Below are 9,813 nucleotides of genomic sequence, written 5' to 3'. Positions count from 1 at the left end.
AAGCTCTCCTGCTCACATTCAGACTACCTCAGGGAAGTTGGGCTTCTGGTGCTTAGTGTCTTACTAGCATTCGGGGCTTTTGCTTTCATTCTCTTTTCCTATGTGCAGATCTTGAGGGCTGTGTTGAGGATCCCCTCTGAGCAGGGACGGCACAAAGCCTTTTCCACGGGCATCCCTCACCTGGTTGTGATCTCCCTGTTTAACAGCACTGCCATGTTTGCCTACCTGAAGCCCCCCCTCCATTTCCTCTCCATCTCTGGACCTGTTGGTGTCATTTCTGTACTCAGTGGTGACTCCAGCAGTGAACCCTCTAATTTACAGCATGAGGAACCAGGAACTCAAGGATGCCCTGTGGAAACTGATGACTGGTATCTTGTCAGAAGCAGCACTGAACTGCCCATCTTCTAACATATCGCACATGATGTAACTCATTACAGGCCCAGATTGTCTTTAGTACTTTTTTTCCTTTCATTTCTTTGGTTTTTAGCTTTTCTGGGTTTTGTTAATGCTGTCAATAAAAGTGAAGAATCATCCTTTATCCTATTGCTATGTCAGGATCCGTCTGTGTTGTGGGAGCCACAGACTTCGCGTAGATAAGAAGCTCTTCTCTCTTTGTTTTTAAAAAACTGAAGGACCCTGCACTGACTTGTTTGTCTGAGATCCTTTCTCCGAGAACTTCTCTGGAGCTGCAGGGGCCACGTCTGTGTGCTGAGGTGAAGGGGGCAGGAGCCACCCGACCTGGGTCTGCCTCCCAGCCTGACCAGCATGGCCCTGGGCACCACAGCCCCCAGCTCTGCAGAGCCGCACCACCAGCTCGGGGGCTGTGGGACACCTGGGGAGGGGTGCAGGAACGGCTGGCCAGGCCAGCACGGATGAGCTCTCTCAGGAAAAGGCTCTGAGGGGAGATGGGCTGTGGTGGGAGAAGAGCAGGGCACCGTGTGTGTGCAGGGCAGCCATGGAAAGAGGAACCCTTTGCTCTGGTGGGACAGCTCACGGCAGGCTGCCCTGTCCCTGGGGCCAAAGGACCTTCCTGAGGGTGCCCTGGGCCAATTCTCTCATGCCATCCTGGGAAGGACGTTTGGCACGGGGGGCTGCAAGCTGCCTGGGGTGGATATCTCCTCAGCATGAAGGCTGGCTGGACCATTGCCAATGAGGCTGCTCTGCTGGTCTGTGCTGGGAGAGAGCAGGAGGTGTCCAGATTCAGGGAGGGTGTGGGCTGGCGGGGCTGGCAAGTGCCCCAGAGAGGAAAACCTCAGGGAAGAGCTGAAGTGGGGGAGTGTGCAGGGTGGGGGCACATAGCAGTGTCCTGGCACAGCCGGGCTCCTGCGAGAGACATGATGGACCAGCAGAGCAGGGTCTGGGCTGTGCCTGTGCTCACTGGACACCCCAGGGAAGTTGTCCCAGCGCCATCATCACAGAATCGCACTATCATGGAATTTCCTATATTGGAGAAGACCTGTAAGATCACATAGTCTAATCATTAACCTAACACAGACAAGCCCACCACTAAACCATGTCCCTCAGCACAATAACTACATGACCCTTAAACACCTGCAGGGATGGGGACTCCACCACTGCCCTGGGTAACGCATTCCAATGCCTGATGACCCTTTCAGTAAAGAAATTCTTCCTGATACCCAGTCAAAACTTCCCTTGGCTCAACTTGAACCATTTCTTCTTGTTCTAACACCCGTTACCTGACAGAACACGTCGACCCCCACCTCTCTGCAACCTCCTTTCAGATATGTTTAGAGAGCGATAAGGTCTCCAATCAGCCTCTTTTTCTCCAGGCTAAACCACCGCAGTTCCCTCAGCTGCTCCTCATAAGACATGTGCTCCAGACCCCTCACCCGTTTCGTTGCCCTTCTCTGGACACGCTCCAGCGCCTCAACGTCCTTTTTGTGGTGAGGGGGCTGAAAGTGAACACAGTACTCAAGATGCGGCCTCCCCAGTGCCCAGTACAGGGGGAAAATCTCCTCCCTGGTCCTACTGGCTACACTAGTCCTGATACACGCCACGATGCCCGTGGGCTTCTTGGCCACCTGGGCACACTGCTGGCTCATGTTCAGCTGCTATCAACCAACAACAGAGGTCCCTCTCTGTGAGCAGCTTTCCAGACACTCCTCCCCAAGCCTGTAGCATTGGCAGGGGTTGTTGTAGCCAAAGTGTGAGACGCAGCACTTGGCCTCATTGAAACTCCTACAGTCTGCCTTGGCCCATGGGTCCAGTCTGTCGGAATCCCTCTGCAGAGCCTCCCTACCCTCAGGCAGATCAACACTCCCCCCCAGCTTGGTGTCATCCGCAAACTGACTGAGGGTGCGCTCCATCCCCTCATCCCGATCATTGATAAAGAGGTTAAACAGGACTGGCCCCAGTACTGAGCCCAGGGGGACACCACTCCTGACCGCCCGCCAACTGCAATTAACTCCATTCACCACCACTCTCTGGGCACGGCCTTCCAGACAGTTTTTTACCCAGCAAAGCGTGTGCCCATCCGAGCCATGAGCAGCCAGTTTCTCCAGGAGAATGCTGTGGGAAACAGTGTCAAAGGCTTTACTAAAGTCCAGATAGACAACATCCACAGCTTTTCCCTCATCCACTGAGCGCGTGACCACGTTGTAGAAGGAGATCAGGTTAGTCAAGCAGGACCTGCCTTTCATAAATGCCTTTGATAATGTGGCACTGAGTTCCACCTGTCTATATCAGATTTTATCCCACAGCGAAGGACCGCAAAACTAGAAAGGGATACTGCAAATGTGCCAAGAGAATTAGAAAAAGCCATTAATGAGGGCAGGCAGTATGACAGCCTTAGAGGAAGAAATCAAATTATTATCAAAAATGGTAATATAGAATGGCTTAGCTCTAGAGCACCCTTTAGAAGTACAGGACAGAGTAGGTGCGTTCTTGAATAAGAGCTGCTGGGGTTTTTATGTCAGTCAAGACCAGAAAAACAAAACTGAGAGAAACAAGAGAAAGACTCATTTAAAAATATTACACAAAATAGGGCAGGGATCTCCCCTAAATCTCTTTGGGTGGCTAACCTCTTGGCTCCCAGACTTAAGAACAGGACTGTGAACTGAAAGGATTTGGGTTGTTGTATTCACTCTCTTGTTTTGCTTTCTAATTAGATGGGTGTGTTTACAGTGTAATATTACCTTATGAACTTGACTTACGACTTAAATAATGAAGAGTATAGTGTGACCCTGACGGTGAAAGGAAAAGGAGGGACTGTTAGGAAAATCTCATTCCAGAACTATTGTAACAATTACATTTTAGAGTATGAAATTTTATGAACTTTCTTAAGATATACAGCGTTTCTATTGCGTACTGCATAGCCATGGTTCAGTCAGCATGACTACAGGACCCAGCTCATTGTCGGGAGGAGAAGACAGCCCCCAGCCTGAAGAAGAAAGGATACTCCAGCACTGCCCGGATGACGCCAGCCTCCCAGCCCCTCTGACACCCCTGTGAAACCCTCCCCTGATCTGGCATCAGAGATAAGGAACTGCAGCAAGACCGACTCCAGGGACGTCTCCATTAGGAGAGCAGCAGGTGGATGATGATGCCACAGCATGAGAGTTGCTTTGCCAAACAGCAGCCTGTGTGTGCGTGTTACGTAGCGATCACTCAAATTGTGTTGTACCTGAATGCTCTAAAGGTATAAGAACCATGTGTGAAACTGCATTTGGGGTGTCCCAATTTGACTGGGACCACTCGTGCTCGTGAACAGAGAATCACTCGTGTAATTCCATACTTTGTGTCCCAGTCTCTCTCCTGGGACAGCATGGGCAGTTGGAAAGTTTTCATGATGTTATCCTCGAAGGCCAAGAATTGTCCCCATAGGTGGCCCAGAAGGCACTTGAGTGCCTTTATGGTGCTGTCCTCCCAGGCAATGATCGTTCAGGAAGGACTCTGACTGAAACCATGACTCGAATACGACTACCTCAAGAACATGAGAGCAATGTGCCATCCTCTCCTATGCAAGATGGTCCCCCTTTCGAGCCCAGTCGAAAGGAACAGGTGGTTTGCAAACTCTTTTGGGCAAGGATTTCCGATGCTTGTGCAATGCCTCACACAACTGTGGCCTGGGCACTCATAGACAACACATACCTCATCATTTCCATAGTGTCAGTGTCAGTGTGTGTGCCTTCGGAAACCATGCACGTGCTAACAAGCAATGGGATTTGGGTGAGTGGCGTGTATGTACAGTGAATATGAACTACAAATTTATACCCTTGTGAAGGCAGGATTTCAAAAGTTTCAAGCAAAGTCCTTACTGTCAAAAATGCTGAGTTTATTTTTTCTAAGCTAAGAATAACCTAGACTTTCTTTCTTTTAAATAAATGCCCTCTGTCCCCCATTCCACTCTTCCTTGCCCAGCAAGACTGCAACCTGCTGCCTCCTGTTCTGCGGGTCATGAGCCATCCATTGCAGAACGGCCTTGAACATGGCCCCTTCTTTCCCACAGAGCTGCTCCTTCTGCAGGACGCGCTGGAGCTCATTGACGGAGAGCTCCAGAAACTCTCTCGACACCCTGGTCACCCTTTCCAAGTGATGGGGGATGAACGCGTGGGCTGCTTCCCGCAGGTCAATAATAAAGTCAATAATAAAGGCAGTAGTAATACTCGGTGAATCTCCAGATGCCGACGCAGTTCTCCAAGCACAGCTGGGACTTTAAGAACTCGCAGCACAGTCTGACGATGCCCATGACGTTGAACTGGTCGGCCGCTATCAGCAAACGTTCAACGTTGATGGCCTTGACCGGAACTGTGCCGGTGTAGGCGTACTTGGTAATGAGCCGCATCATTTCAGGTGAAGTGCCGGGGATTTTATAGACGACGTTCCCGGCATTGCTCCAGTGGGTGGAAAACAAAGCCCTGAAAAAAGCAAAGCAGTGCTGGGGGAAAAAGCATCTTTGCTGCATTAAAGCCAGACCCTATTATCCCCTGTGCCTCCTTCCTGGGGCACCAATTTGGGCACACGCAGTCGCCATGCTGGGAGGCCGTGGGGTTTATTAATTCATGTGTTACGAGCCGGTTGTTTTAACAAGGAGTCACCGCCGCCGGCTGTGCACAGAGAGCCACAGGGCCAGTGCCCTCCTTGCTTCAACAAGACCACCAGAGAATGGCGCTGTGTGGGGAAGGAACACCTCCCGCCCCACGGCAGACAAGCCCGGCTGGCCATGCTCCAGCCCTGCACCGCATCGGGGGGTTCGTCAGACACCGCTTCCAGCGCTGCTGTGAGATCTTGGGTTGGGGATGAATTCCGGTGTCCAGGGAGGCACCAGGACTGTGGGGAAGTGCTGGAAAAGAGGTTCAGTGCCGAGGGAAGCGCTGGAGAGACACTAAGGCAGCGTGACACAGCCTGGGAAATGCTGTGTGTCCCCATCCCATCTTGTTCCAAGCACTGACCTGAACTATTGACTGTAGCTACAGAGGATGTTCTTCTCATCACTGAACTCAATGCCACCCACGCTGAGAACCACATCGCAGAGTCTCTCCTCCAGGCAAAGCTCACTGAAGACGGTGCAAAGCACAGCACTCATCTTCCTCTCCCTGGGTGAGGATGAGTGACGTTGGGAGCCAAGCTATCGCCCACGTCACAGCCTGTGGCAGTGGAAGGTGCTTCTCCTGGAGGTGCTACAGCGCTTTGTCTGTGCCCTGCCTCCAACACCGTCTCCCAACCCCTGCCTGTCTGGTGGCTCTGGAATGTGCCCCAAAGTGAAATCACAGGCGCAGGGGTGACCCGGGACCGGCTGTGAGCCCCTTTGCAGCTGGTGCTTTACGTCCATATTGATTCATGGGTGGTGGCAAATGCTCTGTGGGTGTGGTTACAGCAGTGGGAGCAGAGCAACTGGCAGTGCAGAGGTAGACCCATCTGGGCTGCTGAACTGTGGCAAGACATTGCTGCCCGGATAGAGAATCTGGTTGTGAAAGTACATCATGTAGATGACCACGTACCCAAGGGTCAGGACACTGAGGAACATCAAAATAACCAGCAGGTGGATCAGGCTGCTAAGATTGAAGTGGCTCAGGTGGACATGGACTGGCAACGCAAGGGTGAACTATTCATAGCTTGGTGGGCCCATGACGCCTCAAGCCATCAAGGAAGAGATGTGACATATAGATGGGCTCGTGACCAGGGGTTGGACTTGATCACGTTCACTATTGCACAGGTTATCCACGAATGTGAAAGGTGTGCTGCATTTAAGCAAGCCAAGCGGTTAAAGTTTCTTTGATATGGAGGACGTTGGCTGAAATATCAATATGGGGAGGCCTGGCAGATTGGTTCTATCACACTCCCTCAAACCCGCCAAGGCAAGCGCCACGTGCTCACAACGGTGGAAGCAAACACCTGACGGCTGGAAACACACCCTGTGACCCATGCCACCGCCCTGAACAACTATCGTGGGCCTTGAACAGCAAGTCTGATGGCGACATGGCACCCCAGAGAGAATTGAGTCAGACAGTGGGACTCATTTCCAAACAGCCTCATAGACACCTGGGCCAAAGAGCATGGCATTGGGCGGGTGTATCACATCCCCTACCATGCATGAGCCTCTGGGAAAATGAAACAATACAACGGACTGCTATAAACTACACTGAGAGCCATGGGTGGTGGGACCTTCAAAAGTCGGGATACACATTTAGCAAATGCCACCTGGTTAGGGAACATTTGAGGATCTGAATATGTTCGGGAAGACAGTCTGGGTTATTCCTGACACAAGCAAAGGCAAAACTCTCTGTGGGATTGCTTTTTTTAAGGCCCTGAGTGCACTTGGTGGGTGATGCGGGAGGATGGGGATGATCGATGTGTTCCTCAAGGGGATTTGATTTTGGTGAGAATGTCCAATGAATCAAATGATATGATATTTATTGCTAAATTACCACTATATGTCATCACTGATACGGTTGCTATATGCTCTATCTATGGCATTGCAGTGAAAGTGACCTAAATTAATGAAGAATGAACTTTGATGAAACTGAGCAAAGTGCAGAAGTGATGGAACCAGAAGTGGCTGCAGCAACTGGCACCTGGGAATTGTCTTGAGATCGACATCTTCAACCCACAGATGATGGGCATGGGCCATGCCGGCTACACCAGCTGCGAGCTCCAGATGCCGCACGCAACAATTCCACATCACACACCACGTCTCCTGCCGGGAAAGACAGTTACAACAGATGGAGCCCAAAGTCATGGACTAAATGAACTCAAGGGCCATTTCAGTGGGATGGGCCATGGACTAAGGGAATGATATCTGTGTGCATATATACATATATGAAAGACAGGAAAATGGTGGTGATTTATGGAAAAGTGTAAGACCTGGGCATGAGGTAGATGGTATAGAATAAGGGGCGGACGCTGTCCTGGTTTTGCCTGGGATAGAGTTAATATTCTTCCTGGTAGCTGCTCTGTTTTGGATTGACTATGAGAATAATATTGATAACTCATATTGTTTTAGTTGTTGCTGAGTGATGCTTATATTAAGTCACGGACTTTTTCAACTTCCCGTAGAAGGTGGGGGGGCACAGACAAGAAAAGCTGGCCAAAGGAATGTTCCATCTCATAGACGTCATGCTCAGTATATAAATGGGAGTTGGCTTGAGGGAAGGAATCGGTGATGACTTCTCCAGACAGGCGGGGCAAATGATCATTGGGTGTTGACAGTAATATATTTTGAATCACTTTATTCTATATATACTTATACTTATTATTATTATTGTTGTTGTTACTGCTAATGCTTTTATTTTCTGTTACTGTTCTATTAAACGATATTTATCTCAGCCCATGGTTGTTTTTTTTTTTCCCTGCTTTTCCCTTTTCTTGCTATTCTACCTGAGACATCCCGTTTCATTTAAGAGCTGTTACCTGACCGGCTACATCTGACTCAGTGTTGTGCAAGGGTCAGACCCAGTAGGATGAAGCCTTAGAACAAGTAGTATAAACCCAGAAAAATATCAATAAGCAGGGTTATGACAAGAGGAAAATTAGGCTCATGATCTAAGATAAGCCCTGGGCAATGTGCAGAGAAGGGGTGGCAGGTTATTGTCGGTGAAACAGCGTCCATTGGGTCAGTTTTGATAGGGCATGCTTGAGCTCCTGGTTCCTCATACTGTAGATGAGGGGGTTCACTGCTGGAGGCACCACCGAGTACAGAAATGACACCACCAGGTCCAGAGATGGGGAGGAGATGGAGGGGGGTTTCAGGTGGGCAAACACTCCAGTGATGATAAATAGGGAGACCACGGCCAGGTGAGGGAGGCACGTGGAAAAGGATTTGTGCCGTCCCTGCTGTGAGGGGATCCTCAGCACCACCCTCAGGATCTGCACATAGGACACCACAATGAAAACAAAACACCCAAAGACTAAACAGGCACTAACCACAAGAAGCCCAACTTCCCTGAGGTAGGAGTGTGAGCAGGAGAGCTTGAGGATGTGGGGGATTTCACAGAAGAACTGGTCCATGGCATTGCCCTGGCAGAGGGGCAGTGAAAATGTATTGGCCGTGTGCAGGAGAGAATTGAGGAACCCACTGCCCCAGGCAGCTGCTGCCATGCGGACACAAGCTCTGCTGCCCAGGAGGGTCCCGTAGTGCAGGGGTTGGCAGATGGCAATGTAGCGGTCATAGGCCATGACGGTGAGGAGAAAATACTCAGCTGAAATAAAAATGAGAAAGAAAAAGAGCTGGACAGCACACCCTCCTTAGGAGATGGCCCTGGTGTTCCAGAGGGAATTGGCCATGGCTTTGGGGAGAGTGGTGGAGATGGATCCCAGGTCAAGAACAGAGAGGTTGAAGAGGAAGAAGTACATGGGGGTGTGGAGGCGGTGGTCGCAGGCGATGGCAGTGATGATGAGGCCGTTTCCCAGGAGGGCAGCCAGGTAGATGCCCAGGAAGAGCCCGAAGGTCAAGAGCTGTAGCTCTCGTGTTTCTGCAAACTCCATGAGGAGGAAGTGGGTGATGGAACTGCCATTGGACATTTGCTGCTTCTGAGCAGGGGGACCTGTCCGAGGAGGAAAAGGTAGTGACAAACTGGGACAGACTTCTCTGAGGAAATCCCCATGCCATTCCTCACAGAAATCTCCCTCCCACAGCTGAATGAGGAATGACCCAGCTCATTCCCAACCCCACAAACTCAGTGACACTCTCCCTTATCGGGTAAAATACTGCCTCGACACCTACTTTCCATGAGGACACCTCTGGGGCAGGACTCCCAGAGTCAGAGGCAGAAGAGAAGCTGACCCGCACCCCCTCCCCAACTCCTGAGATGCAGAGTTCAACAGAGGGGTGGGGAAACAAGGAGAAATGCGTCTGTGCTCTGAAAAAAGGAAGCGAGGAGAGGGAGTCAGGCAGGCGTGCAGTGAAGCCTTCTCCTCAGTGACAGTGTCTCCAGACAGCGACACTGCAGGGCACTTGCTTTTATGTTGTGCATCACTTGTAGGACACACTCACTTCTCCTGGACTGGAGATGCAGCTGCCGAGAAGGCATCTCAGGCTCCGGACCCTGTGGCTGTGGGGTGGGCGGGAGAGGAGAGCAGAGGCTTGCTGCGGAGAAGTTGTCTGAAGGTCAGGGGGCGGCAGGAGGTGCCGGGATCCCCCCTGCCTGAGCACTTCTGGCAGCAGCTCCCTCTCTGTCCCTGCCTGTGTCTGGGCTGCCAGGAGCTGCCCCTGCCTGGAGCTGCTTCTCTGCCCCCAGGTCTCCTCCCTGCCAGTGCCCCAGAGCCCATCCCACCCGCTGTGTGCTCAGCTCTGCCCTGCAGACCCCTCCTGGCAGCACAGCGCTGCCCGGGGGCATCTCTGGGTGTGCGGGGGCT

At 51.4% G+C, this 9,813-nt stretch overlaps 1 pseudogene across 1 annotated transcript; it reads right to left on the bottom strand.

Annotated features, from left to right (window-relative positions):
• Window positions 1-8,043: 8,043 nt before the first annotated feature.
• LOC309685490 (olfactory receptor 14J1-like) lies at window positions 8,044-8,979 on the bottom strand (annotated as a pseudogene). Its single transcript has one exon. The product of its transcript is annotated as an olfactory receptor 14J1-like (transcript).
• Window positions 8,980-9,813: the final 834 nt, after the last annotated feature.

This window comes from Vanellus vanellus, assembly GCF_965231255.1.
Source record: "Vanellus vanellus genome assembly, contig: HAP1_SCAFFOLD_76, whole genome shotgun sequence".
NCBI lineage: Eukaryota > Metazoa > Chordata > Aves > Charadriiformes > Charadriidae > Vanellus > Vanellus vanellus.
Note: the sequence above shows the minus strand (reverse complement) of the source record. Positions and strands in the feature narration are given on the sequence as shown.